The sequence below is a fragment of the Triturus cristatus genome, chromosome 7 (assembly GCF_964204655.1).
Source record: "Triturus cristatus chromosome 7, aTriCri1.1, whole genome shotgun sequence".
Taxonomy (NCBI): Eukaryota; Metazoa; Chordata; class Amphibia; order Caudata; family Salamandridae; genus Triturus; species Triturus cristatus.
The window spans coordinates 59,303,295-59,325,930 of NC_140590.1; the positions used below are offsets into that span (position 1 = coordinate 59,303,295).

General features: G+C 48.9%; 1 protein-coding gene and 1 long non-coding RNA gene across 3 annotated transcripts in view; one reads left to right on the forward strand and one right to left on the reverse strand.

Moving 5' to 3' along the window:
- Window positions 1-22,636, forward strand: part of CADM4 (cell adhesion molecule 4) — a 1,244,810-nt gene that overhangs the window by 148,898 nt on the left and 1,073,276 nt on the right. The window lies entirely within an intron of this gene.
- On the reverse strand, window positions 8,764-9,834 carry LOC146808806 (uncharacterized). Its single transcript, XR_014965489.1, has 5 exons — window positions 9,716-9,834; window positions 9,550-9,625; window positions 9,416-9,450; window positions 9,278-9,325; window positions 8,764-8,954 (listed from the first exon to the last, which is right to left on the reverse strand). It is a non-coding gene; the product is annotated as an uncharacterized LOC146808806 (long non-coding RNA).

The window sequence follows — 22,636 nt, forward strand, 5'->3', positions numbered from 1 at the left end:
CTGGTGCTGAGCAGAGGTGTGTGCCTGGCCCGGCCTAGGGTAGGTTGGTTAACCACCCTCGAGGGTATCCTGGTGCTGAGCAGGGGTGTGTGCCTGGCCCGGCCTAGGGTAGGTGGGTTAATTACCCTCGAGGGTATCCTGGTGCTGAGCAGGTGTGTGTGTGTGTGCCTGGCCCCGCCTAGGGTAGGTTGGTTAACCACCCTCGAGTGTATCCTGGTACTGAGCAGTGGTGTGTGCCTGACCCAGCCCCGGGTAGGTTGGTTAATCACCCTTGAGGGTATCCGGGTGCTGAGCAGGTGTGTATGCCTGGCCCGGCCTAGGGTAGGTTGGTTAATCACCCTTGAGGGTATCCTGGTGCTGAGCAGGGGTGTGCTTGGCCCAGCCTAGGGTAGGTTGGTTAATCGCCCTCGAGGGTATCCTGTTGCTGAGCAGGTGTGTGTGCCTAGCCCGGCTCCGGGTAGGTGGGTTAATCACCCATGAGGGTATCCTGGTGCTGAGCAGGGGTGTGTGCCTGGCCCGGCCTAGGGTAGGTTGGTTAACCACCCTCGAGGGAATCCTGGTGCTGAGCAGAGGTGTGTGCCTGGCCCAGCCCCGGGTAGGTTGGTAATTCACCCTCGAGGGTATCCTGGTGCTGAGCAGGGGTGTGTGCCTGGCCCGGCCTAGGGTAGGTCGGTTAACTACCCTCGAGGGTATCCTGGTGCTGAGCAGGGGTGTGTGCCTGGCCCGGCCTAGGGTAGGTTGGTTAACCACCCTCGAGGGTATCCTGGTGCTGAGCAGAGGTGTGTGCCTGGCCTGGCCTAGGGTAGGTTGGTTAACCACCCTCGAGGGTATCCTGGTGCTGAGCAGGGGTGTGTGCCTGGCCCGGCCTAGGGTAGGTTGGTTAATCGCCCTCGAGGGTATCCTGTTGCTGAGCGGGTGTGTGTGCCTAGCCTGGCTCCGGGTAGGTGGGTTAATCAGCCTCGAGGGTATCCTGGTGCTGAGCAGGTGTGTGTGCTTGGCCCAGCCTAGGGTAGGTTGGTTAACCACCCTCGAGGGTATCCTGGTGCTGTGCAGGGGTGTGGGCCTGGCCCGGCCTAGGGTAGGTTGGTTAATCGCCCTCGAGGGTATCCTGTTGCTGAGCGGGTGTGTGTGCCTAGCCTGGCTCCGGGTAGGTGGGTTAATCACCCTCGAGGGTATCCTGGTGCTGAGCAGGTGTGTGTGCTTGGCCCGGCCTAGGGTAGGTTGGTTAACCACCCTTGAGGGAATCCTGGTGCTGAGCAGAGGTGTGTGCCTGGCCCAGCCCCGGGTAGGTTGGTTAATCACCCTCGAGGGTATCCTGGTGCTGAGCAGGGGTGTGTGCCTGGCCCGGCCTAGGGTAGGTGGGTTAATCACCCTCGAGGGTATCCTGGTGCTGAGCAGAGGTGTGTGCCTGGCCCGGCCTAGGGTAGGTTGGTTAACCACCCTCGAGGGTATCCTGGTGCTGAGCAGGGGTGTGTGCCTGGCCTGGCCTAGGGTAGGTTGGTTAATCGCCCTCGAGGGTATCCTGTTGCTGAGCGGGTGTGTGTGCCTAGCCTGGCTCTGGGTAGGTGGGTTAATCACCCTCGAGGGTATCCTGGTGCTGAGCAGGTGTGTGTGCCTGGCCCGGCCTAAGGTAGGTTGGTTAACCACCCTCGAGGGTATCCTGGTGCTGAGCAGGGGTGTGTGCCTGGCCTGGCCTAGGGTAGGTGGGTTAACTACCCTCGAGGGTATCCTGGTGCTGAGCAGAGGTGTGCCTGGCCCGGCCTAGGGTAGGTTGGTTAATCACCCTCGAGGGTATCCTGTTGCTGAGCGGGTGTGTGTGCCTAGCCTGGCTCCGGGTAGGTGGGTTAATCACCCTCGAGGGTATCCTGGTGCTGAGCAGGTGTGTGTGCTTGGCCCGGCCTAGGGTAGGTTGGTTAACCACCCTCGAGGGTATCCTGGTGCTGAGCAGGGGTGTGTGCCTGGCCCAGCCTAGGGTAGGTGGGTTAACCACCCTCGAGGGTATCCTGGTGCTGAGCAGGGGTGTGCGCCTGGCCGGGCCTAGGGTAGGTGGGTTAACCACCCTCGAGGGTATCCTGGTGCTGAGCAGAGGTGTGTGGCTGGCCCGGCCTAGGGTAGGTTGGTTAACCACCCTCGAGGGTATCCTGGTGCTGAGCAGGGGTGTGTGCCTGGCCCAGCCTAGGGTAGGTGGGTTAACCACCCTCGAGGGTATCCTGGTGCTGAGCAGAGGTGTGTGCCTGGCCCGGCCTAGCGTAGGTGGGTTAACCACCCTCGAGGGTATCCTGGTGCTGACCAGAGGTGTGTGCCTGGCCTGGCCTAGGGTAGGTGGGTTAACCACCCTCGAGGGTATCCTGGTGCTGAGCAGGGGTGTGTGCCTGGCCCGGCCTAGGGTAGGTTGGTTAGTTAAAAACCCAGGTCTTCAGCTTCCTGCGGAGCTCAAGAAGAGAGGAGGCCTCTTCTGGCGTGGGTGCTGGGTGTGTCCGAGTTTGGCCAGTCACCAGTTGGAGACCCATGGTGAGTTGTCTTGCCAAAGATAAATATATTTAAACAAGCATTGGCCTGCTCACTGTAAATGTACCCAGGACCTGTGCTCGTTACCAACACCGGCCGACCACATCCACCACTTTTTCCCAACCGCACACTTACCAGTCCAATGAACAAGCATTGCTTCCTCCATGATCGCAGTTTACAACACACATCCCATGGTACCCTGGTGTGCTCCCTCGTTCACTGTGAATGCCACCAGGCAGCACCCCGACATACAGAACTGCAGACGCCCGTCCTTTCTTTCTCCCCTGCATCGCTCTCGTGCACTATCACACCACCTTCCAAGCCTCCAGGGTCCAGGGGGCCGGCCGCCAGGGCCATGGTTTTTTGCATTTTAATTGTGGAAGTACAACTAGCCCGCGGCGCTGGCCTGAACCTTCTATGCTGCACACAGGGGGGTGAAAGATTGGGGTGCAGGGGAGGAAGAAGCTACAGCTGTTTGTCTTGGCTTGCTTTCTGCACAAGAGTCTCAGAGTAGCTCGGGCCGAGCCAGAGCCCGACATCTCGCATGAACCAGCTGGAGCCTTTAGTGGTCAGCCCACGTCTATAGTAGGTACCCTTCCCATTTATTGTAACTTTCTTACAGGACAGGACGCAGCGCCTTGAAACCCTCACCGGTGATTTGCCGCGCTCTAGAAATTCGTGACTGAGGACGCGAGGCGGTGCCCTGCGGAAAGAAGCTACATCTGCTTTTTGGGAAGGGCAGGCAGTGCCCAGGGAGAACCCGTGCTCGTTTTTAAGGTCCCTGTAGCCCCAGATGAGATACCCCCTAAAGGAGAGATGCGACGCCCTGCTTCTCCGGAAGGCCAGGCTGTGCCCCCAGGGCATCTCGGGGGCTGCCCAGAGCGAGAACCGCGTCATTAGATAAGCACAGGCAGTGCCTCCGGGGTACCTGAGCTAGCCTCGGGGGTCCCCTGACTCCAGCGCAGAGGCAGCTCATAGGCGAGTTGTGTCGTCATCAGACAAGTGCTGACTGTGTCTCGGGGTCCATGGGCCTGTGCCTCGGGGTCCCTGTGGTGCAGTTTAGAGGTCGTGCAGAGACGAGCCGTGCCCTCAATAGACCAGGGCTGACTGTGCCTCTGGGTCCCTGGGCCTGGGCCTGAGGGTCCCTGTAGCCCAGCTAGAGGCTGTGCAGAGACGAGAAGTGCCCGTACTAGGCCCTGCGCTGACTGTGCCTGGGGGTCCCTGGGCCCACACCTGGGGGTCCCTGTAGCTCAGCTCAGAGGTCGCCCGGGGGCTCTTTGCACCGTCGTGCTGCACAGTCTTGCCCTGGTGGGGTGAGTTGTGTGTGTGTATGTTTGGGTGGGGTCATCAGCCCCGTCTTGTTGCACAGAGCCTCGCCCTGGGGGGCCCTGGACAGTGGCTTTTTCTGGCTCCATGGAGCGCTGCGCGAGGCCCCGGAGAGGGCGAGCGCGAGAGCCCGTGTCGGCTTTTTGTGCTCAGCCTCCTTGTAAGTGCTGATAATAACTTGTAATATACGTCACATTACAGGCCGCGGCGCTATCGCCGTAATGCAGGCGCTGGAGGCGCGCGCTATGCGCGGCTTATGCTAATACCGCCATTGTCCTTCGGCGGCCTGTGCGCACCAGCCCGAGCCGGGCCGGGCCACAAAGGACCCTTTCACAGATTACTGACGGGGCTGTTGTCGTGTCGTGTCCCTGGCAGTTATTGTCTGCTAAACTGGGGGTTCGAGGCCCGCGCCCCGACGCCTCCTACCTCGGGCATCATTCATTCAGGGAGAGTTAATCCGTGGAGCAGCGCGGCTGGAGGGCCAGGGCGTACTCTCCAGACTGGCACCGTAGGCTGGTGCCCAGGGACCCAGACCGTATACATCAGCTGACCTGACGGGCCAGGGCGTTGTGCGGAAGGAGGCAGTGTGGCACAGGGGCCCAACAGACCCTCTAACCTGGACCCAAGGACTGGAGGTGACAAGTCATAACGTGAAGCTACAGAGTGCGTGGAACTATGGATGTCACTCAATGCACTCTTTGATGCACTCTTTGAATGCACTCTTTGATGCACTCTTTCAATGCACTCTTTCGATGCACTCTTTCGATGCACTCTTTCGATGCACTCTTTCGATGCACTCTTTCGATGCACTCTTTCGATGCACTCTTTCGATGCACTCTTCCGATGCACTCTTCCGATGCACTCTTTGCACTCTTTCAATGCACTCGTTGATGCACTCGTTGATGCACTCGTTGATGCACTCGTTGATGCACTCGTTGATGCACTCTTTCAATACACTCTTTCAATACACTCTTTCGATGCACTCTTTCGATGCACTCTTTCGATGCACTCTTTCGATGCACTCTTTCGATGCACTCTTTCGATGCACTCTTTCGATGCACTCTTTCGATGCACTCTTTGCACTCTTTCAATGCACTCGTTGATGCACTCGTTGATGCACTCGTTGATGCACTCGTTGATGCACTCGTTGATGCACTCTTTCAATACACTCTTTCAATACACTCTTTCGATGCACTCTTTCGATGCACTCTTTCGATGCACTCTTTCGATGCACTCTTTCGATGCACTCTTTCGATGCACTCTTTCGATGCACTCTTTCGATGCACTCTTTCGATGCACTCTTTCGATGCACTCTTTCGATGCACTCTTCCGATGCACTCTTCCGATGCACTCTTCCGATGCACTCTTTGCACTCTTTCAATGCACTCGTTGATGCACTCGTTGATGCACTCGTTGATGCACTCTTTCAATACACTCTTTCAATACACTCTTTCGATGCACTCTTTCAATGCACTCTTTGCACTCTTTCAATGCACTCTTTAATGCATTCTTTCAATGCACTCTTTGATGCATTCTTTTGATGCACTCTTTGATGCACTCTTTGGATGCACTCTTTGGATGCACTCTTTGGATGCACTCTTTGGATGCACTCTTTCGATGCACTCTTTCGATGCACTCTTTCGATGCACTCTTTCGATGCACTCTTTCGATGCACTCTTTCGATGCACTCTTTCGATGCACTCTTTGAGTTCTCAGCTAACATTCTGTAGTTGAAATGTTTAACCCATGCTCTCTGCTTCACCTGTTCTAGCAGGGCCGGCTTTCGGGCAGTGCGACCTGTGTGTCGGCACTGGGTGCTTCCCTAGAAAGAGTGAGGAGGGGCACTGAATTAGTAGGGGGGGCGCTGCGTTTAGCAATAAATTACGATTTAAAAGCACCGGCTGCAGGCTTCCTAGTGCCCTGAGGCAACAATATAAACGTCGAGGTAACTCCTATGGTTCATGTTCCTGCTGGAGAGAGCCTGGAGTTTTGTCTAGTGGCAGTTTTGACTCGTCATAAAGTAGCGCAGAGGGTTAATGTGCCTGCTGCAAATAACAGATCTATATTTTATGTGGATAGCCTAGTGGATTAGTAAAGCCAGCCTTTACCAGCTCTTTAATACTAATGAAACATATGTGGGAGAGGTGCTATGGAGAGATGAGGGGCCCCCAACTAGTGAGTGAAGATCATGGGGAGGCAGGGGGCACCAAACTAGACTGTCGCACGGGGTGCCCCCAGCACTAAAGCCGGCCCTGCGTGTCAGTTCTTGTGTGGAGGAACGGTGGGGCCTGGGATGTTAGGGCTCTCCCTCACCAGCAGACTCTCCCCTGACACCAGCAGGGTCCGCCCTACCCCCTACCATGCCAGCAGGCCCCTCCCTACCATGCCAGTCGGACCCTCCATAGTCCCTACCATGCCAGTCGGGCCCTCCGTAGTCCCTACCATGCCAGTCGGGCTTTCCGTAGTCCCTACCATGCCAGTCGGGCCCTCTGTAGTCCCTACCATGCCAGTCGGGCCCGCAGTAGTCCCTACCATGCCAGTCGGGCCCTCCGTAGTCCCTACCATGCCAGTCGGGCTTTCCGTAGTCCCTACCATGCCAGTCGGGCCCTCTGTAGTCCCTACCATGCCAGTCGGGCCCTCCCTTGCACGCTTTTCGTTCCAGCAGGGCCCGGGCTGGACTGGCCGTAGCGGGCATCGGGTGTTTCCCCGGGAGGCTGGGGGCCGGTTTTGTTACTGGGGGCCTTTTTGCATTGGTGCTTCAATATCGCCCCCCAGTAACAAAAGCAGCAGTGCCTCACACTTTCACCCCCCCCCCCCCCCATTCACCCGCGGGCCGGTCTTATAATGCCGCCAGGACTGCTTTGAGTTCCCAAATCCAGCCCCGAGCAGGGCTCCCCGCCCCCCACACCCGCATTACTCCCCGGGGTTCAGCACTCGGGAGCCATCGGATTTTCCTCTACAACTTCAATGGCTTCTCTTGGGATCAGTCGGTCACAGTTGACCGAGTAAACAGGACACCCCCTTAACTGCACTTACAGAAACGGAAAAACAGTATTAACCGTTTGCTGTTCAGAACTCGAAGGCGCAGATCACCGCCCCCCGAGTCGAGTCGCTGTCAGGGGTGTCCCAGCTACCAGCACCACCCTCCCCCCCCCCCCCGCGGCAGAACACATCACCCTGTCACCGCTCGAAGGCCCCTCTCCAAAAACACGCCACAGCTGACGCAAGAGAAGGCCACATCATTCTGTGATCCCCTCACAATCCCTGCCACACGATAAGAACACATCTCTCTGCAATCCCTGCCACACGATAAGAACACATCTCTCTGCAATCCCTGCCACACGATAAGAACACATCTCTCTGCAATCCCTGCCATACGATAAGAACACATCTCTCTGTAATGGGCAGAGAAATCCTCCACTATAGAAAAATACCACACCGTTGAGTGATCTAGAGAAGGTCACATCACTGATCCCCTGCTCTGTCACAGGAAGAGACCGCATCAGTCCCTGACCAATGGCATCCATTACAGAAGACCACATCACCCTGTGATCACCGAGATGACAAAAAAAGACCACACCACTGTGTGATCTCAGATCTTACTACAGAAGACCACACCACTCTGTGATCCCCAACATGACAAAAAGACCACACCGCTGTGTGATCTCAGGTCTTAACTACAGAAGACCACATCACTCTGTGATCACCAACATGACAAAAAAAGACCACACCACTGTGTTATCTCAGATCTTACTACAAAAGACCACACCACTCTGTGATCACAAGCCTCAACTAGAACAGAAAACCACACTACTTCACTACTTGGTGAGCACCAGAAAAGTCTCAAACTGGAGGAAAAGACTCGGGGTGGGGAAACATTCATGGGTTAATATTACCTCAGCTGTTATGAGAATGAAAGCCGTGCATCACATGAGGTGCGGGTAGTTAATACTAATACTCACTCATCAGTAACATCATAGAGTTATAATCTAGGGGTTCATTATCGATATTATGCTGACTTGCAGCCTATTAGGTCTCGCCTGACCCAGCGCATGCGCTGATCTGGCGAGACTTATTGATAGGGCTCCAAAAAGTGCTACCAGGCCAGCCTAGAGCTACAGTGCATGTGCGCGGGCGTGCGCGCCGCGCTTTACCGTGATTACTTTCGGTTTCGCGCCCGCACGGCCGCTTTGATGTTTGATCGCGATCACTTTCACTTTAGCGGCCGCATGGCCGCTTTGCATAGCCAATAGGTCTCGCTTTTGGGACCTTAGAAGTATTTAGTTATGCAACTGTTGCATGGCTAAACACTTATAAGGTCCCAAAGGCGAGACCTTTTGGTTATGCCAATGCTTGTTTTTGGATGCTGCAATGACGAGGACAGATGTTCCACCGTTATATGGATAACCCTGACTGATAAGAGGGCTACTTAGACACAAGCAAAATAGAGGTGCATGGAATTTAGTGAAAGGTGCATGAGGATTGGTTAAGAAAGCATCTAAACAGTAAATAGATTGCTCAATATGTTATTAAGGTGTCCAAGTCCTGAAGAAGGTGAAAGATCCACATTTGATCACTTATAGTGCTGAAACATGTTGACTTTCAATGGTGCATAACCGCGTGAACTATATTTAATCTAGTACCACATTGTTGCCACTGGTACTTCTAAAGTTTAAATGGGGGGGGGGGGGGGAAGCGCACACCTGATTAGTATGATGATCTGTATATTCAAATTGTACTCTAAAGGTGCGACAGTGTTATGCTTGCTTTCTGGTCAAGCGTTTGAGATATAAGGAAAAAGTTACAAGCCGGCAGGGTTTGTATACACTGTGCAATGGGTTACTATGGAACCCTTAGATCTTATACAAAACTCTTATGAGACATGATAAATCAATCAAAACATGAATAGATTAAGTGCATTGTATTTTTATATATATGCAACAAATTTCCTCAAGCCAAATTAATAAGACATGGTAGTATCACCAGTGCATGCCATGTTACATGAATAAACAGGGCATATAGAGCATTACATCATGCGAGACACATAAATCAATATACACGGTGTTTGAGAAAGACCCCGATGCATTTCGGGACTGGCACGTCCCTTCGTCAGGGGCAACCTGTAGACAAAAATGTCAATATTACTAGTAACATCCACAATGATATTTTAATGCTTGTTGAAAGGAGGACAACATGGGGGTGCCAGTACTTAAAATCACTTAAAGCTTTGATAAAGATGTGTTTAATTGTTGTGCTGTTATTGTTATTTGACCCTTAAGTAATTAGTAGTGTGCTTAATAGCTGAAATGCAATATAAAAATTCAATAAAATAATTTTTCTTTTAAAACAGTGTGCTGGTAGTTTGTGAATAAAGAAATTAATAAGACATGTGGGGAAAACTTAACCAATAGTGACTAGAAAACCACGAAGAATAAGGTGGTACCTTATGTCTCTAAGATGTAAAGCTGAAAAAAGATGTCAAATGAGAAGGCTAAAAACGAGAAAAGATAAAAAGAAAATGGTGAAATAGCTGCTAAGTGAGCATGGAAACTATTGTGAGAGGAAATAGGACTGAGCTCACCTTGAGTTTATGGTAAATGGTATGGCTAAGAGATGCTGACAAGTAAGCAAAAATGAGAAAAAATTACAATGAGCTGGTGAACAAAACGCTGAAGAGCGTTAGCTCTAATTGGATTGTGACAGAAAGTAACTCACCCCGGTAGGCGCGTGAACAGTTAGCCAAAATTACTCTTGTATGAAAGCGTTAAAAGCTTGGAACCACTTTGGGTCACTATAAACAAAAAGAATGCGTAACGTCAAATTGAGATAAAATGTGCCGGATTACGAGTTAAAGAACACGGAGGTGCGCAATACCACTCACCAATTTTAGATTCTTCAACGCGGAAATAATAGAAGGTTGAAGTCAGCTGAACCGGCAGAACGCCCATCTGGACGCTCGTCTAAACGCATGTGTACGGAAGCATGAAATAAAAGAGGGACTATAAAAAAGAGTGTAGCGGCCATCTTTGAATGGAGTATTAGATATAATGAAAGAATGGACCAAAGGGTAACAATGTTATATGAAAGGGGATAAATTAAAAATGATATATTAAAAATATATATTAAAGATTGAATGTGGAAAATAGCGAACGTCACGAAAGAAACTGGAAAAATGAAGCGCCAAAGTGCAAAAATATTTGCTGGAAATGAAAGGAAAATGGGACAACTAATCCTGGGTGATGCAAAAAAATAGTAAAAGACGTAGCATCGTCACTGTAAGGAATAGAATGAACGGATGACTATTAGAAAATGGAAGGGGTTGAAAAAAGGAAGGTATAGAGGAGTGGAAAGAGCGTCACAAGTGAACAAACGTCACAAGTGTAAACAGAATAAAAAAGATGGAAAAGAATTACAGCGAACACACTATTGGTATGCTTTTAAAAATGCAGGAAAAATCACAGAACAGTGGCATAAAGAACTACATGGTGATGCTCAAAGGTGAAATGTGGTTAAAACAGTGGATATGTTCAGGGAGAAGCTAAATGTGTGAAGAAGAATAAAAAAGTAGTGATAACCACCACCATGATTGTGGATGTATTTACAAGCTACAAAGTATTAGTACTGACAGATATTTATTAAATGAGGCATTACAAGAAGCAACTCATGTCAAAACGATCATTAAGACCTGCGGAAAACATGGTATTTAATTGTTTAATCCAGAATATTTGCCTTTGGAGTAGAATTTTTGTAACGTCCATGCCTGGACGTACAGTCAATCTTTCAATTATTTGAAATCGTAGTTGGGATATTGTGTGTTTAAAGTCGTCCCAATGGGTAGCTATACTAGATGTAGTGCTTTTGTTTCTAATCTTACTTTTATGTTCAGTTTTGCAGACTTTAAGTTTCCGTTCAGTTTTTCCCACATCGGCTTTGCCGCATGGGCACTTAATACTATAGATTACATTAGAAGAGTTGCAATCACTCATGTGTTTATGTCTGATTTTGATTCCTGACAGTGGGTGAGTTAATGTATTGCCAACTATGACGTTGTTGCATTGGACGCAGCTTTTGCATTTGTTGGTGCCTAATTGGTCCTCAGTGTTTTGAGTTGTTCTGGGTGAAGATAATAGTGCTCGTAGATTTTTCCCTCTGGTGTAAGCAAAAAGGTTTTTTTCCAGGAATAGTCCATTGAAGCCTTTTTCGTTTTGTAATAATTCCCATTGGTTATTTATGATTTTTTTTATTGTTTGTGAAACGGTGGAATATCTGGACACAAATACTGTTCTTCTATCTGCCTGCACGTTTTGCTTTAAAAATAGTTCTTGGCATGGTTTAGTCAATGCCTTGTTGAGGCAATCTTGTAAAATCACATCGGGATAACCTCGCGCTTGAAACCGTTGTTGATATTCTTGTAATTTGGGTCTGAACAAATCCTCCGAATGTGGATAAATTGAGAATATGGCAAATTTTTTATCAAACTTTTGGGGTGAAAACTGGAGTAAGCCAAGGTGCTGTTCCAATCTGTAGGTTTTTTGTAAACCGATGTGTCAAACTGGTTAAGAGAAGATTTATTGATCTGAACATCAAGGAAATTAATGGTTTCTTTTTGGATGTTGTATGTCAAATGAATATGAGAGTTTGTATTGTTCAGAGTATCAATCATAGATATAAAAGATTGTTCAGTGTTGTTCCACAGTAAAAACATATCATCGATATACTGACAATATAAGGAGTTTTTTTGCCACCAAACAGTATTTGATATGATGTTATCGTGTTCGTATTGAGCCATGAAAATATTGGCATACACGGGGGCCCCCGAAAAACCCATAGAGGTACCTGTCAATTGGATGTAAAATTGTTGTTCCCATTCAAAGTAGCTATTGTTGAGGCAAACCTTAAGCAGCTGCAAGATAAATACTTTTTCAATTCCAATAGAATCTGTTTGAAGGAGTGCCCATTCAACGGCTTCCAATCCTGCTGAGTGGGGTATAGATGAATATAGAGCAGTCACATCAATGGTACAAAGAAGAATAGATATATCATGTTGAATCTCCAATCCTGAAAGTTTCTGAAGAAAGTGTGTTGTGTCTTTTAGATATGTAATCCAATTTTGAACAAAGTTTTGAAGATAGAAGTCCAATAACTTGCCAACCGGGTCAAAAATGGAACCACAGCCGGATACTATAGGTCGAAAGGGTGGGTCTTGTGCGTCCCAATGCATTTTAGGTATCATGTAGAGTTTCGGCCGTCGAGGGTTGTTAGTTGTAAGAAATGATTGTATTTGGTCACTGATCCAATCATTGTCACGTGCCTCCCATAAAAGCTTGGTAAGCATTTTTTGAAGTTGACCAGTAGGATCATAAGTAAGCTTCATATAGGTGTTAGTATCTCCAACGTGTGCATTGACTTTAGCATGATAATACTGTGTATCCATGACAATGGTTGCTCCCCCATTCACTCTATTCCTTACAGTGACGGTGCTACGTCTTTTTTACTATTTTTTTGCATCACCCAGGATTAGTTGTCCCATTTTCCTTCAATTTCCAGCACATTTTTTTGCACTTTGGCGCTTCATTTTTCCAGTTTCTTTCGTGACGTTCGCTATTTTCCACATTCAATCTTTAATATATATTTTTAATATATCATTTTTAATATATCCCCTTTCATATAACATCCTTACCCTCCCTTTGGTCCATTTTTTCATTATATCTAATGCTCCATTCAAAGATGGCCGCTACAGTCTTTTTTATAGTCCCTCTTTTATTTCATGCTTCCGTACACACGCATTTAGACCAGCGTCCAGATGGGCGTTCTGCCGGTTCAGCTGACTTCAACCTTCTATTGTTTCCGTGTTGAAGAATCTACAATTGGTGAGTGGTATTGCGCACCTCTGTGTTCTTTAACCCCTTCGCTGCGGCGCGAATTCCGCCGCAGCGCGGGGGGGTGAGGGGGCGAGCGCGGCGCCGCCCTGCTCGCGACGGAACCACGCCGTCATGAGTCACGGGCGAGCTGTGCTCATGACGGCGTGGTTCCGTCACGACTCCGCCCACTCTCTAATTCGCCCGCACAGGCGGGGAATTAGAGCCGCGTGGGAGGAGCGGCCGCCAACGGCCGTAGCATGACGGAACCACGCCGTCATGAGCACACGCCGCCCATGGCTCATGATGGCGTGGTTCCGCCATGAGCGCACAAGGGGTTAACTCGTAATCCGGCACATCTTATCTCAATTTGACGTTATGCATTCTTTTTGTTTACAGTGACCCAAAGTGGTTCCAAGCTTTTAACGCTTTCATACAAGAGTAATTTTGGCTAACTGTTCACGCGCCTACCGGGATGAGTTACCTTCTGTCACAACCCATTCAGAGCTAACGCTCTTCAGCGTCTTGTTCACCAGATCATTGTCATTTTTTCTTACTTTTCAGCATCTCTTAGCCATACCATTTACCATAAACTCAAGGTGAGCTCAGTCCTATTTCCTCTCACAATAGCTTCCATGCTCACTTAGCAGCTATTTCACCATTTTCTTTTTATCTTTTCTCGTTTTTAGCCTTCTCATTTGACATCTTTTCTCAGCTTTACATCTTAGAGACATAAGGTACCACCTTATTCTTCGTGGTTTTCTAGTCACTATTGGTTAAGTTTTCCCCACGTCTTATTAAGTTTTTTTATTCACAAACTAACAGCACACGGATTACATTTTTTTTTTCTTTTATTGAATTTTTTAATTTCATTTCAGCTATTAAGCACACTACTAATTACTTAAAGGTCAAATAACAATAACCGCACAACAATTAAACACAGCTTTATCAAAGCTTTACGTGATTTTACGTACTGGCACCCCCATGTTGTCCTCCTTTGAAGAAGCATTAAAATATCATTGTGGATGTTACTAGTAATATTGACATTTTTGTCTACAGGTTTCCCCTGACGAAGGGACATGCCAGTCCCGAAATGCATCGGGGTCTTTCTCAAACACCGTGTATATTTATTTGTGTCTCGCATGATGTAATGCTCTATATGCTATGTTTATTCATGCAACATGACTTGTACTGCTGATACTACCATGTCTTATTAATTTGGCTTGAGGAAATTTGTTGCATATATAGAAATACAATGCAATTAATCTATTCACGTTTTGATTGATTTATCATGTCTCATAAGAGTTTGTATAAGATCTAAGGGTTCCATAGTAACCCATTGCACAGTGCACAGTGTATACAAACCCTGCCGGCTTGTAACTTTTTACTTCTAAAGTTTGAACACATTTATCTTTCTTTCAGTGCCCCTTTTGTGATATTGTTTGCTCCTCTATATTTCATGTGTTTGGAGCCCATGGAAACTAAAATGTCTTATTTCTACACATAGGTGATGCTACTGCTATTAAACAGTTTCTTCATTATCCTACCGGTGGGTTGATGTATGTTAGTTGGTTCTTGATGGTGTAGAAGAGACACACAGTTTTTCAGTGACTTTAATGCCACCTTAAATCTTCCAGATATGCATATTCTGATGCCCACGTAGGTGTACTCTGTGGTGGGCTCAACCTCTGTGTCATTAGAAAACAATTTGTCCTTGTTTTATTTGTATTGTTTTTATTTTTTATGGAAAATCATCATTTTATTCTTATGATTTTCTCCCATATTCTACTATAAGCTTTCTGGATATTAAGATTGTGCGTTCTTGGTTCTGCAGATTATGGTTGTGACTTCTTGCTTCTGAGATAAAGATTTAGCTTTTTTGGTTCTGCAGATTAAGATTGTGCTTTCTTGGTTCTGCATATTATGATTGTGTTTTCTACACTCCCGGAGGCCTCGCCACTAGAAGACAGGGTCTTGACTGAGCAGATCAGGGACAAAACCACTTCCTTATTTTACAAAAAGATAATCCATAACGCCCCAGACCCCACTACCGCGCTCCGAGCGGCTTGGGAGCAAGATGTAGGCACCCTCCAGGTGGAGCAATGAGCAGAAGTGTTGGAGGGTCCAAGGGAGGTGGCGATCCGGGCACGGTTCCACCTGATACACCTCAAGATACTCCACAGCGTGTATTACACAAGATCGGCAATGTTTTGAATGGGACGCTGTGAAAACTCCAGATGTCACGGGGGTTGTGGGGAGACGGGGTCATTCTTCCACTTGCTGTGGGAATGCCCAGCTCTTCAGCTTTACTGGACAAAGATAGCCCGCAGAATGACAGAGGTAGTGGGCATGGAGGTGCAGACTGATCCAAAATGACTTCTTCTGGTAACAGGAGCAAATGAAGACTGGCCACGACACACACAGCAATGGCGATCTGTGGCTGCGGTGGTAGCAAAACGCAACATAGCCAGAACGTGGGGCGCGAGGATGCCCCCAACAGTGACCGATTGGTAAAAGGATTTAGATTGGTACTGGCAAGCGGAGTTAACAATCTATAAAAGCAGAGGCTGCCCCCAAAAAGGAGAGAAAATATGGGGGGCATGGCAGGCACACCAGGGTCTATAAAGGAGGACACAGACAAAATTTGGTGGGGGCCACTTGGTCTAATAGTAGCAAGCATGATCAATGATGTAGTAGACAAGGTTATTTCCATGGTAACAAGAATATCTGTGATTATTCCTTTGATGCTCTCTGTTGTGCAGATGTTTGATGTTTTAATAAAAAAAAGAATGTTAAAAAAAAAGATTACGATTGTGCTTTCTTGGTTCTGGAGATAACGATTGTGCTTTCTTGGTTCTGGAGATAACGATTGTGCTTTCTTGGTTCTGGAGATAATGATTGTGCTTTCTTGGTTCTGGAGATAACGATTGTGCTTTCTTGGTTCTGGAGATAATGATTGTGCTTTCTTGGTTCTGTGCTCTGTTGGTTCTGCATCTTAAGATTGTGCTTTCTTGGTTCTCTGCTCTCTTGGTTCTGCAGATTAAGATTTTGCTTTCTCGGTTCTGTGCTCTCTTGGTTCTGGAGATTAAGATTGTGCTCTCTTGGTTCTGGAGATTAAGATTGTGCTTTCTTGGTTCTGGAGATTACGATTGTGCTTTCTTGGTTCTGTGCTTTCTTGTTTCTGCAGATTAAAATTGTGCTTTCTTTGTTCTGCAGATTAAGATTGTGCTTTCTTGATTCTGGAGATTAAGAATGTGCTTTCTTGGTTCTGGAGATTAAGATTGTGCTTTCTTGGTTCTGCAGATTGAGATTGTGTTTTCTTGGTTCTGCAGACTAAGATTGTGTTTTCTTGGTTCTGCAGATTAAGATTGTGCCTTCTTGGTTCTGCAGATTAGGATTGTGATTTCTTGGTTCTGGAGATTAAGAATGTGCTTTCTATTTCTGGGGATTATGATTGTACTTTTTTGGTTCTGCAGATTAAGATTGTGCTTTCTTGGGTCTGCAGATTAGGATTGTGATTTCTTGGTTCTGGAGATTAAGGATGTGCGTTCTATTTCTGGGGATTAAGATTGTGCTTTCTTGGTTCTGGAGATTAAGGATGTGATTTCTTGATTCTGCAGATTAAGATTGTGCTTTCTTGGTTCTGGAGATTAAGATTGTGCTTTCTTGGTTCTGGAGATTAAGATTGTGCTTTCTTGGCTCTGCAGATTAAGATTGTGCTTTCTTGGTTCTGGAGATTAAGATTCTGCTTTCTTGGTTCTGCGAGTGATGTGTTCTAGGTATGATTCTCAGATAGGGAGGTATTCAGCAGGGGTGGACAGGGAAACCAAAAGCAACCCTGGCAAAAATGCTCAAACCACCCTTGCACCCTTCCACTGTGCACAAATTCTCTCTTTCCATCCATCTGTTTTTCTCTCCACTCTCTCCTTCTCTGATCACTTTCTCTCTACTCCCCCCCCCTCTCTTTCTCTTTTGAAGCATCCCAAACCTGCTGATGTTAGTGTGGGAGAGTCCTGGGCTCTCAAAACTAGCCTCCACCCCATGAGACCTGCCAGGTGGAATACAACCCTTGCCCAGCCCTGGTATGGAGTAGGCCTGTGCTTGTTCCTGTGTGTTTGGTTGTAGCTTCTTTCCACTGCCAGACCTTGTTATAGCACATCTGTATTTTCCAGAGGATTTCTAAACAGTTTACCACCTCCCGGGACTTCACACTTTGCTCCTTATTGCATAGTCATCGGTTAGACATGAGGCACATACAGACAGATCAACAAAGCATATATGTGGCCCCCAGAGAGATCTTGCTCACAATTGCTGTCAGGTGGGGCGGTGTCATGTGACCGACGCAAAGTGGTCATGTTCTTGGTTTACATTTAACTTGATTCAATCTGGGAGTTGTAGTCCATGTTGTCTTCTATTTATCAACTTAAATTAACACACCTGAAAACAATGTGTTAGAAATGGGATCTCTGGTTGGCAGGTCCCTGCCCAATTAGGGACCCTTACTCTAGTCCGGGTAAGGGAGTCACATGGCTAAGAAAACCCCTGCTCAACCCGTTGGTAGCTTGGCACGAGCAGTCAGACTTATCTCAGAGGCAAGGTGTAAAGCATTTGTACATACACACACAGTAACACAGTGAAAACACTACAAAAGGAGTCCACACCAGTTTAGAAAAGTAGCCAATATTTATCAAACACGACCAATACAACAAAAAAATCCAACATACAGAAGTAAAGATATCACTTTTCAAAGCTTAAATAAGTTCAGCCCACAGGAATCTATGGATGTGTTTCTTTTAGCACAAATTTTCTTGGATGGTTCAAAATTCAAAGGCGCAATGGAGGTGAGGCCCTGGAAAAGAAAGCAATGTGTTGTTTCTTACTCCCAGGGAAGGTGATGCGTTGGTTCCTCCCTGCCAGGGGAGGTGATGTGTCGGCTCCTTACTGTCACGCTGGGGAGGTGATGCGTCAGTTCCTTACTGTCAGGGGAGGTGATGTGTTGGTTCCTCACTGTAAGGGGAAGTGATGCATTGATCCCCGGACTCATGGCTTTGGTTCCTTACTGCTGGGCAACATTGCTTAAGAGACAGCGACGAGGGATGATGCGTTTGTTGGAGGGAAGATTTATTAAGGGTCAAGATGGCTGGGGGCTGTGCACAGAGCCCCGGGAGCCTTCACAGAGTGAGCGAGGGAGTGAGTTAGGGACAAAAGGGGCACCTTAATTTGAGCCTGGTGTCTGGGTGCGCTCGCTCTAAAAATGAAGGAAACAGATATGTGAGCCATGGAAACCCTCTCTCACGTTGAAAATCCAGACACTCTGCGTCAATGCGACGGCGATTCAGGCGCTGCGTCAATTTCACAGCCTCGAAGCTGGATTTGGCACCACTTAGCAAGTCGGGGATCTCTGCAGAAGAGCCCAGGCACTGGTAGGTGAGGTCTTTGATGACCCTGAGACTTCTTAACAGGAGGCAAGCACACACAAGCCCTTGGAGAACCTTGGAAGCAGGATGTAGAGAGCAAAGTTCAGTCCTTTCACTCCAAAAGCAGCAAGCAGCAGCCCAGCATAACAAAGCAACAGGCAGCGTGGTAGTCCCTCCTACAGCATCCAGCTCTTCTTCCTGGCAGAATGTCCTCAATCCAGAAGTATTCTGATTTAGGGGTGTCAGATGTCCAATACTTATACCCCTTTCTGCCTTTGAAGTAGGCAAACTTCAAAGGAAAGTCTTTGTAGTGCGCAAGACCCTGCCTTCCCTGACCTGGCTCCAGGCACACTGCAGGGGGGGTGGGGGGGGGACAGCTTTGTGTGAGGACAGGCACAGCCCTATTCAGGTTTCAGTGACCCCTCCTCCCACCACTCTAGCTCGGGAGGCCCATCAACCTGGTGTTGGGCCATCAGGATATACAGGGAACACCTTCTGCTCCCTTTGAGTGACTGTCTAGAGTGAATGCATAAGAGACCAACTGCGAGCTAACCCAGACAGGTAGAGGCACAGAATGGTTAAGCAAGAACATGCCTAATTTCTAAAAATGGCATTTTCAAACATGCAATTTAAAAACCAACTTCCGCAAAAGATGCATTTTTAAATTGTGAGTTAAGAGACCCTGAACTCCAAATCTCTATCTGCTCCCAATGGGAAATTAAACGTAAAAGATATTTCAAGGCATAACCTATGTTACCCTATGGGACAGATAGTCCTTGCAGTAGTGAAAAATGAGTTAGTAGAATTTCACTATTAGGACGTGTAAAGCATGCAAGTACATGTCCTATGTTTTAAATACACTGCCCATGGGCTGCCTTGGGCCTACCTTAGGGGAAAGTTACAGGTAGAGAAAGGGAAGGTTTTGGCCTGACAAATGAGTGCACTTGCCAAGTCGACATGGCCGTTTAAAACTGCACACACAGGCTGTGCAGTGGCAGGTATAAGACATGTGTGCAGGGCTACTCCATGTGGCTGGCACAAATAGTGCTGCAGGCCCACTAGTAGCTTTTGCTTTACAGTCCTTGGGCTCAGCTGGTGCACCTTACCAGGGACTTAGTAGTGAATCAGATATGTCAATCATGGATAAACCAAACACTAATACGATTTAGACAGAGAGCACCAGCACTTTAACACTTGTCAGCCGTGGTAAAGTGCCCAGAGTCCTAAAACCAGCAAAAGCGAAATGCAGCACACAGTCAAAAAACAGGTCAGAAGCAAAAAGACAGGGGGAATCATGCCAAAGAGGCCAGGTCTAGCATAATGAGTTGTAAATGATGTGTTTTCAGATATGGCCCTCTGGGGCCAGAGGGCAGCTCAAACATCCCAAGGTGCCCAGGGTCACGTGGTGCGCTCCTGCACAGGCACAGCTGAACACTGATTGGATTAGGGCGTGTTAGTGCCGCCTGTTTGTGTTCTCTGCTCTCGTGCGTCGGAGGCGCCTCCTTAATACGATCACTGCTTTTAAAGCCCTTTTAAATAATGTTTGTTTTTCTTTCTCACTGCTCCTAATGTGTAAACTAATTAGGTTAACCTTGCAGCGGCGGGCGCGCGGGGGCGGGGCCCGGGAGATGAGACCAGGGCGGGGGATTAGAGCGGGCCCCAGGTGTCGGGTGCGAGGAGATCACGGTGGGCCTCGAAATAAAATATGAGTTTATAACTGGCCTCGTAGCAAAGGCCTGACCAGCTGAGGTGCTCGTGCCGCGGTGTGAGGGGGGCACCGGGGCAGCTCACTGCCCGTGGATGGCATCTTCAGTCACCCGTACAGTGCAGGTGTGATATTGTGTGTGCCAGACCTCGACGGGCACAACACAGCCTGGGCATGTCGGCTCCTCCCCCAAGCTGTTTTGTGCCCGTCGAAGCCTGGCACACCGCGAGGGTACATGGGACCTCACACCGCCTAAGAAGGAGGGAAGATTTAACCCGGCTGTGCTATAGGTGCCTAGGCCTGGCACACCCGAGGGTACATGGAACCTCACACAGGGTAAGGGTGAGGGAAGTTGTAACCCACCTGTGCTATGGATGCCAAGGCCTGGCACACCAGAGGGTACATGGAACCTCACACCGCGTGTTGTGCGTGCCAACGCCTGACACACCCGAGGGTACATGGAAACTTCCACAGGGTAAGGGTGAGGGACGTTGTAACCCGGCTGTGCTATGGGTGCCAAGGCCTGGCGCACTCCGAGGGTACATGGAACCTCACACCGCGTGTTGTGCGTGCCCAGGCCTGGCCCACCCCGAGGGTACATGGAACCTCACACAGACTAAGGATGAGGGAAGATGTGGCACACACGAGGGTACATGGGACCTCACACAGAGTAAGGATGAGGGAACATTTAACCCGGCTGTCCTATGTGTGCCCAGGCCTGGCACACTGAGAGGGTACAAGAGACCTCACACAGAGTAATGATGAGGGGACATTTAACCCGGCTGTGCAATGAGTGTCCAGACCTGGCACACCCGAGGGTACATGGAACCTCACACAGTGTAAGGGTGAGGGGAGGTTTAACCCGGCTGTGGTATGAGTGTCCAGGCCTGGCACACCCGAGGGTACATGGGACCTCACACAGTGTAAGGGTGAAGGGAGGTTTAACCAGGCTGTGCTGTGATGTGTGTGTCCAGGCCTGGCACACCCGAGGGTATATGGGACCTTTCATCGTGTAAGGACGAGGGAAGTTGTAACCCAACCTGTGCTAAGGGTGCCAACGCCTGACACACCCGAGGGTACATGGGACCTCACACAGCGTAAGGGTGAGGGGACGTTTAACAGGGCTGTGATGTGGGTGCCAAGGCCTGGCACACTCAAGGGCACATGGGACCTCATACAGCGTAAGGGTGAGGGGAGGTGTAACCCGTCTGTGCAATGGGCGTCCAGGCCTGGCACACACAGGGTACAAGGGACCTCACAAAGAGTAAGGATGAGGGAACATTTAACCCGGCTGTCCTATGGGTGCCCAGGCCTGGCACACTGAGAGGGTACAAGGGACCTTCCACTGTGAAAGGATGAGGGAACATTTAACCCGGCTGTCCTATGGGTGTCCAGGCCTGGCACACTGAGAGGGTACAAGGGACCTTCCACTGTGTAAGGATGAAGGAAGATGTAACCCAGATGTGCTATGAGTGTCTCGGCCTGGCACACCCTGAGGGTACATGGGACCTCACACAGAGTAAGGATGAGGGAAGATTTAACCCGGCTGTGCTGTGCGTGCCCAGGCCTGGCACACCCGAGGGTACATGGAACCTCACACTGTGTAAGGGTGAGGGGAGGTTTAAGCAGGCTGTGCTGTGATGTGTGTGTCCAGGCCTGGCACACTGAGAGGGTACAAGTGACCTTCCACCGTGTAAGGACGAGGTAAGGCTTAACCAGGCTGTGCTATGGGTGCCAAGGCCTGGCGCACCCCGAGAGTACATGAGACCTTCCACAGGGTAAGGGTGAGGGAAGTTGTAACCCGGCTGTTCTATGGGTGCCAAGGCCTGGCACACCCGAGGGTACATGGGACCTTCCACAGGGTAAGGGTGAGGGAAGATTTAACCAGGTTGTGCGATGCTTCTCCAGACCTGGCACACCCGAGGGTACCTGGTCCCTCACACCGCGTAAGGGAAGAGGGAAGATTTAACCCGGCTGTGCTATGGGTGCCCAGGCCTGGCACACCCTTGGGGCACACAGCATCTCACACGCACAGTGTTCTGAAGAGGGCAGATATCACCCGATTATCTTGCCTCCATCGAGGCCTGGCACACTGAGGGTACATGCAGTGTTTGAAATGGAAAAAGAGAAGTACAGGTACTCGCCAAATTTAACGGAGGGGCGGGGCTAAGGCCGTGATTAGGAGACCAGCATTTAATTTGAGATGTTCTTGGTGTGAACCTATGCAAAAGATTGCAGCAACAGTTCTGCCATCTGCAGAGTAGTTTTTGTCTATACATTGTTACATTCATATAATGGCACAGATATTGCTTTGCGCATGCATTTTTAGGTCTTGCCTAGCAATGCAGCGCATGCGCTGCTAGCCTTGGCGAGACCTATAGTCGTCGGTTTCTGTGCCGAAGGGGGACAGAGATGTGCACGCGTACGGACAGGAGATGTGCACTCCGTACGCGTGCACATCTCCTGTCCCCGCATAAACTCAGCGCGCACGTGGCACGCTTTCACTTCCCCTTTCCCCCGTCGGCTCCAGATCATTTCGGGAGCTCCCGGGGACCCTGCATGGCATCATCAGTCTCGGAGTCGGCTTGTTTCCCACATAAAGTGCTTCGTCTCGTCAGGGGTGGTAAGCGCTATATAAATCCGAATACAATGCTCTCCCGACGCGTGCTTACACAGAATAGGCTGTGACGAGATGACACGGAGCTCCTATTTCGGTAAACGCTTCACACTTTTCAGGATTGACTCTACAAAGCTCTTGTCTAGCCCAAAGTAGAAAAGTGTAAACTTAAGTCTTAAACCGCATTTTCCTCCTCACGGCTTGA